The 6,708-nt window shown below is 44.3% G+C and overlaps 6 non-coding genes and 1 pseudogene across 6 annotated transcripts; all 7 read left to right on the plus strand.

The window, feature by feature from the left end:
• Window positions 1–1,593: 1,593 nt before the first annotated feature.
• Window positions 1,594–1,757, plus strand: LOC135031517 (U1 spliceosomal RNA). The gene has a single exon (XR_010227217.1). It is a non-coding gene; the product is annotated as a U1 spliceosomal RNA (small nuclear RNA).
• Window positions 1,758–1,909: 152 nt separating this feature from the next.
• Window positions 1,910–2,072, plus strand: LOC135031521 (U1 spliceosomal RNA). Its single transcript, XR_010227221.1, has one exon. It is a non-coding gene; the product is annotated as a U1 spliceosomal RNA (small nuclear RNA).
• A 671-nt stretch (window positions 2,073–2,743) lies between these two features.
• On the plus strand, window positions 2,744–2,907 carry LOC135031519 (U1 spliceosomal RNA). Its single transcript, XR_010227219.1, has one exon. It is a non-coding gene; the product is annotated as a U1 spliceosomal RNA (small nuclear RNA).
• A 152-nt stretch (window positions 2,908–3,059) lies between these two features.
• LOC135031520 (U1 spliceosomal RNA) lies at window positions 3,060–3,222 on the plus strand. Its single transcript, XR_010227220.1, has one exon. It is a non-coding gene; the product is annotated as a U1 spliceosomal RNA (small nuclear RNA).
• A 646-nt stretch (window positions 3,223–3,868) lies between these two features.
• On the plus strand, window positions 3,869–4,032 carry LOC135031518 (U1 spliceosomal RNA). Its single transcript, XR_010227218.1, has one exon. It is a non-coding gene; the product is annotated as a U1 spliceosomal RNA (small nuclear RNA).
• Window positions 4,033–4,184: 152 nt separating this feature from the next.
• Window positions 4,185–4,346, plus strand: LOC135031522 (U1 spliceosomal RNA). Its single transcript, XR_010227222.1, has one exon. It is a non-coding gene; the product is annotated as a U1 spliceosomal RNA (small nuclear RNA).
• A 671-nt stretch (window positions 4,347–5,017) lies between these two features.
• Window positions 5,018–5,145, plus strand: LOC135031523 (U1 spliceosomal RNA; annotated as a pseudogene).
• Window positions 5,146–6,708: the final 1,563 nt, after the last annotated feature.

The following is a 6,708-nucleotide window of genomic DNA, read 5'->3' on the forward strand; positions in this document are numbered from 1 at the left end:
AATCTGGAGAGTTTTTGTAAGATGTTTCTTCCATCAACCAACGAAGAAACACATTGGTACTTTCCCATGATGAGTGAGTGCTTCAGGATCTCATGCACTTACATGTGCAGCAGAGTACTGCAATGGAAGCATGCTGGGCCCATAACCCAGAGGTAGGCAGATTGAAACTATCCTCTGCTATATGCATTTTTTTTTGTTAATTAAAGTAATCCAAAACTGGGATTGATATTTTGTCTCTTTTATTTTTACTTAAAGTACAATAACTTTTACCATTTTAATTTGTTTTAATAGTATATTGACAGTATTGTTTTCTTTCAAAAATCCACTTCATTTTCTTTACCCTATTATTAAAATGGTAATTGACAAAAACAAACTACATTGTCACCAGAAGAGCAATACAAAATGTACAAGTGATATATTAAATTCATCTTTCCAGCTTGAATTTCAATGATGCATTGGGTCAACAATTTTGTGAGAAACATCTTCACCCTTAAATAAAGATTTTCTTAATTCCTTACCTGTGTGCTAATTAGATATCACCTTGTTTTCACATTAAACAGACTTCCACATGAGAAAGCAGCAAGGATGCAGTGGCGTTAATGTTTCCTGGTGTCAACCTGTATTATTTCAGTAGACATTGAAATGAGGATGCATCTTGCTGCCTTTCCAATGAAGCAAGTTTAATTTAGTAATAGGTGAAAAACCATCCTTACAAAGGTGTTAATCAGAGACTTGGCTTTGTGGACACTTTTCAGAGAACAAATTTGTTAGCATAAAAATAAAGCCAGAAAATGAAGAGCTGTTTAATCACTCAATTGGATTTTTCTGCCAGCATATTTTTTTTCTCTGCAACCCACTGCTAAATTGTGCTTCCTAGCTGTTTTTTATAAAATCACTGAATCAAATCTAACTCTGATTACATCAGAGAAGGCCAGGTACCCTACACAATAAGAGGGGGTTTGAAATTTTGACTTGTCTACTTAAATATCACCAAAATCTGATCACAAGGTCAATTACGTCCCTGGGTGGGATTGAACCACCAACCTTTCGGTTAATAGCCGTACATACTAACTGATTGCGCCACAGAGACCCTTTTACTTGCCTTACAGAGCAGCTCTGGAGCTGTTACAGTGCCCAGCTGCTGCAAGAAATCAGCTTGAATGCTTAAGGGGCTGGGGCATAGCCAACATGAGCCCCACACCGAAGGAGGGTGGAGGTGTTTAATGCGAACTAGGGGTCATCCAAGCGCCGCAAAAGGCCTGCCATGCCCTGCACGCCCCTTTTCTCTTTTCATATGCAGACGAGGGTTGAAGCCAACTTTGACCCACTGCTTGGATGACATCACCATATGCAAATCTATCTGCTGCAGGCCTTCACCCAGGAATGCTTGCACTAGTTGTTGCATTTGGTTTGTTGTTTGGGGGTGCTTCAGTATTAGGCAGCCTTCTGCCCTCCCATGTTCATCTGAAAATATGTGTTCTCCCTGCAGTTGTTGTCCCCAGATGAGAGTTCCCTTGTGCTGCCTCAGTTGAATCTCCTTTACTTGACAGAGATGTGCCTGAGCAGCGGCCCTCCCCAGCTCTATCCCAAATCATACTTATTTTGCATAGGAGATACCATGGTCATGAAGATTGTTCTCCCAGGGTGAGGTTCATTCATTGCATTCTGGGTATGCTGACCCCTATGATTTCCCCAAATGTGGGAAACTCGACTGCATTATTTGTGGTAGTGGGGGACTGTGTTTGTGCTTTCCTCTGGTCAGCTCTGGTAAAAGTCAGATTTCTTTGTCTCAGATCTTCCTCTAGCCTTGTTCCTCTTTCGAGAGTTCCCTTGTGCTGCCTCAGTTGGATCTCCTTAAGTTGACAGGGGGGTACCCGAGTAGCGACCCTCCCCAGCTCTAGCCCAACTCCTACTTACCTGCCAGGTGAGATACTATGATCATGTAGGTGCTTCTCCCAGGGCAAGGGTCACCCATTGCACTCTGGGTGTGCTGCCCCTGTGATTTCCCCAAATGTGGGAAACTTGACTGCATAATTTGTGTTTCCCCTGGTCGTCTCTCGTATAATTCAGATCTCTTTGTCTCAGGTCTCTCTCCAGCCTAGTTTGCTGTCTGTTTCCACTTCTCTTTTCTTGAGCCGCTCCCTTCTATGCCCTTGCGCACTATCCTGACTTCTCCCGTCTGCTTACTTTGTGCCTTCCAACACACAATGCAAACTACAGGTAGTGCTGCAGGGCCCACACCCTTTTACTTGCCTCACAGAGCAGCTCTGGAGCTGTTACAGTACCCAGCTGCTGCAAGAAATCAGCTTGAATGCTTCAGGGGCTTGGGCATTGCCAACATGAGCCCCACACCGAAGGAGGGTGGGGGTGTTTAATGCGAACTAAGGGTCACCCAAGCGCCGCAAAAGGCCGCCATGCCCTGCACGCCCCTTTTCTCTTTTCATATGCAGACGAGGGTTGAAGCCAACTTTGACCCACTGCTTGGATGGCATTACCATATGCAAATCAATCTGCTGCAGGCCTTCCCCCAGGAATGCTTGCACTAGTTGTTGCATTTGGTTTGTTGTTTGGGGGTGCTTCAGTATTAGGCAGCCTTCTGCCCTCCCATGTTCATCTGAAAATATGTGTTCTCCCTGCAGTTGTTGTCCCCAGATGAGAGTTCCCTTGTGCTGCCTCAGTTGAATCTCCTTTACTTGACAGAGATGTGCCTGAGCAGCGGCCCTCCCCAGCCCTATCCCAAATCATACTTATTTTGCATAAGAGATACCATGGTCATGAAGATTGTTCTCCCAGGGTGAGGTTCATTCATTGCATTCTGGGTATGCTGACCCCTGTGATTTCCCCAAATGTGGGAAACTCGACTGCATTATTTGTGGTAGTGGGGGACTGTGTTTGTGCTTTCCTCTGCTCAGCTCTGGTAAAAGTCAGATTTCTTTGTCTCAGATATTCCTCTAGCCTTGTTCTTCTTTCGAGAGTTCCCTTGTGCTGCCTCAGTTGGATCTCCTTCACTTGACAGGGGGGTGCCCGAGCAGCGACCCTCCCCAGCTCTAGCCCAACTCCTACTTACCTGCCAGGTGAGATACTATGATCAGGAAGGTGCTTCTCCCAGGGCAAGGCTCACCCATTGCACTCTGGGTGTGCTGCTCCTGCGATTTCCCCAAATGTGGGAAACTTGACTGCATAATTTGTGTTTCCTCTGGTCGGCTCTCGTATAATTCAGATCTCTTTGTCTCAGGTCTTTCTCCAGCCTAGTTTGCTGTCTGTTTCCACTTCTCTTTTCTTGAGCCGCTCCCTTCTATGCCCTTGCGCACTATCCTGACCTCTCCCGTCTGCTTACTTTGTGCCTTCCAACGCACAATGCATACTACAGGTAGTGCTGCAGGGCCCACACCCTTTTACATGCTTTACAGAACAGCACTGGAGCTGTTACAGTGCCCAGCTGCTGCAAGAAATCATCTTGAATGCTTCAGGGGCTGGGGCATAGCCAACATGAGCCCCACACCGAAGGAGGGGTCATCCAAGCGCCACAAAAGGACACCATGCCCTGCACATCCCTTTTTTCTTTTCATATGCAGACGATGGTTGAAGCCAACTTTGACCCACTGCTTGGATGACATCACCATATGCAAATCCATCTGCTGCAGGCCTTCCCCCAGGAATGCTTGCACTAGTTGTTGCATTTGGTTTGTTGTTTGGGGGTGCTTCAGTATTAGGCAGCCTTCTGCCCTCCCATGTTCATCTGAAAATATGTGTTCTCCCTGCAGTTGTTGTCCCCAGATGAGAGTTCCCTTGTGCTGCCTCAGTTGAATCTCCTTTACTTGACAGAGATGTGCCTGAGCAGCGGCCCTCCCCAGCCCTATCCCAAATCATACTTATTTTGCATAGGAGATACCATGGTCATGAAGATTGTTCTCCCAGGGTGAGGTTCATTCATTGCATTCTGGCTATGCTGACCCCTGTGATTTCCCCAAATGTGGGAAACTCGACTGCATTATTTGTGGTAGTGGGGGACTGTGTTTGTGCTTTCTTCTGGTCAACTCTGGTAAAAATCAGATTTCTTTGTCTCAGATCTTCCTCTAGCCTTGTTCCTCTTTCGAGAGTTCCCTTGTGCTGCCTCAGTTGGATCTCCTTCACTTGACAGGGGGGTACCCGAGCAGCGACCCTCCCCAGCTCTAGCCCAACTCCTACTTACCTGCCAGGTGAGATACTATGATCATGTAGGTGCTTCTCCCAGGGCAAGGCTCACCCATTGCACTCTGGGTGTGCTGCCCCTGTGATTTCCCCAAATGTGGGAAACTTTCTGCATAATTTGTGTTTCCCCTGGTCGTCTCTCGTATAATTCAGATCTCTTTGTCTCAGGTCTCTCTCCAGCCTAGTTTGCTGTCTGTTTCCACTTCTCTTTTCTTGAGCCGCTCCCTTCTATGCCCTTGCGCACTATCCTGACTTCTCCCGTCTGCTTACTTTGTGCCTTCCAACACACAATGCAAACTACAGGTAGTGCTGCAGGGCCCACACCCTTTTACTTGCCTCACAGAGCAGCTCTGGAGCTGTTACAGTGCCCAGCTGCTGCAAGAAATCAGCTTGAATGCTTCAGGTGCTGGGGCATAGCCAACATGAGCCCCACACCGAAGGAGGGTGGGGGTGTTTAATGCGAACTAAGGGTCATTCAAGCGCCGCAAAAGGCCGCCATGCCCTGCACATCCCTTTTTTCTTTTCATATGCAGACGAGGGTTGAAGCCAACTTTGACCCACTGCTTGGATGACATCACCATATGCAAATCCATCTGCTGCAGGCCTTCCCCCAGGAATGCTTGCACTAGTTGTTGCATTTGGTTTGTTGTTTGGGGGTGCTTCAGTATTAGGCAGCCTTCTGCCCTCCCATGTTCATCTGAAAATATGTGTTCTCCCTGCAGTTGTTGTCCCCAGATGAGAGTTCCCTTGTGCTGCCTCAGTTGAATCTCCTTTACTTGACAGAGATGTGCCTGAGCAGCGGCCCTCCCCTGCCCTATCCCAAATCATACTTATTTTGCATAGGAGATACCATGGTCATGAAGATTGTTCTCCCAGGGTGAGGTTCATTCATTGCATTCTGGGTATGCTGACCCCTATGATTTCCCCAAATGTGGGAAACTCGACTGCATTTTCACATTAAACAGACATTAAACAGACTTTCGCAAAGTGTCTCTGTGGCGCAATCAGTTAGTGTGTACGGCTATTAACTAAAAGGTTGGTGGTTCAATCCCACCCAGGGATGTAATTGATCTTGTTATCAGATTTTGGTGATCTTTAAGTAGACAAGTCAAAATTTCAAACCCCCTCTTATGGTGTAGGGTACCTGGCCTTCTCTGATGTAATCAGAGTTAGATTTGATTCATTGATTTTATAAAAACAGCTAGGAAGCACAATTTAGCAGTGGTTTGCAGAGAAAAAAAATATGCTGGCAGAAAAATCCAATTGAGTGATTTAACAGCTCTTCATTTTCTGGCTTATTTTTATGCTAACAAATTTGTTCTCTGAAAAGTGTCCACAAAGCAAAGTCTCTGATTAACACCTTTGTAAGGATGGTTTTTCACCTATTACTAAATTAAACTTGCTTCATTGGAAAGGCAGCAAGATGCATCCTCATTTCAATGTCTACTGAAATAATACAAGTTGACACCAGGAAACATTAACGCCACTGCATCCTTGCTGCTTTCTCATGTGGAAGTCTGTTTAATGCGAAAACAAGGTGATATCTAATTATCACACAGGTAAGGAATTAAGAAAATCTTTATTTAAGGGTGAAGATGTTTCTCACAAAATCGTTGCCCCAATGCATCATTGAAATTCAAGCTGGAAAGATGATTTTAATATATCACTTGTACATTTTGTATTGCTCTTCTGGTGACAATGTAGTTTGTTTTTGTCAATTACCATTTTAATAATAGGGTAAAGAAAATTAAGTGGATTTTTGAAAGAAAACAATACTGTCAATATACTATTAAAACAAATTAAAATGGTAAAAGTTATTGTACTTTAAGTAAAAATAAAAGAGCCAAAATATCAATCCCAGTTTTGGATTACTTTAATTAACAAAAAAAAAGCATATAGCAAAGGATAGTTTCAATCTGCCTACCTCTGGGTTATGGGCCCAGCATGCTTCCATTGCTGTACTCTGCTGCACATGTAAGTGCAAGAGATCCTGAAGCACTCGCTCATCATGGGAAAGTACCAATGTGTTTCTTCGTTGGTTGATGGAAGAAACATCTTACAAAAACTCTCCAGATTATTGACTTTTTAAAGTTTTTCTAGGAAACGTTCTAGATGAATGCTTATTAGCCTTTGTCAGTATTTACTTCTGCAAAGTGTCTCTGTGGCGCAATTAGTTAGTGTGTACGGCTACTAACCAAAAGGTTGGTGGTTCAATCACACCCAGGGACGTAATTGACCTTGTGATCAGATTTTGGTGATCTTTAAGTAGACAAGTCAAAATTTCAAACCCCCTGTTATGGTGTAGGCTACCTGGCCTTCTCTGATGTAATCAGAGTTAGATTTGATTCAGTGATTTTATTAAAACAGCTAGGAAGCACAATTTAGCAGTGGGTTGCAGAGAAAAAGAAATATGCTTGCAAAAAAATCCAATTGAGTGATTAAACAGCTCTTCATTTTCTGGCTTTATTTTTATGCTAACAAATTTGTTCTCTGAAAAGTGTCCACAAAGCCAAGTCT

This window comes from Pseudophryne corroboree, unplaced genomic scaffold, assembly GCF_028390025.1.
Source record: "Pseudophryne corroboree isolate aPseCor3 unplaced genomic scaffold, aPseCor3.hap2 scaffold_516, whole genome shotgun sequence".
Classification (NCBI taxonomy): domain Eukaryota; kingdom Metazoa; phylum Chordata; class Amphibia; order Anura; family Myobatrachidae; genus Pseudophryne; species Pseudophryne corroboree.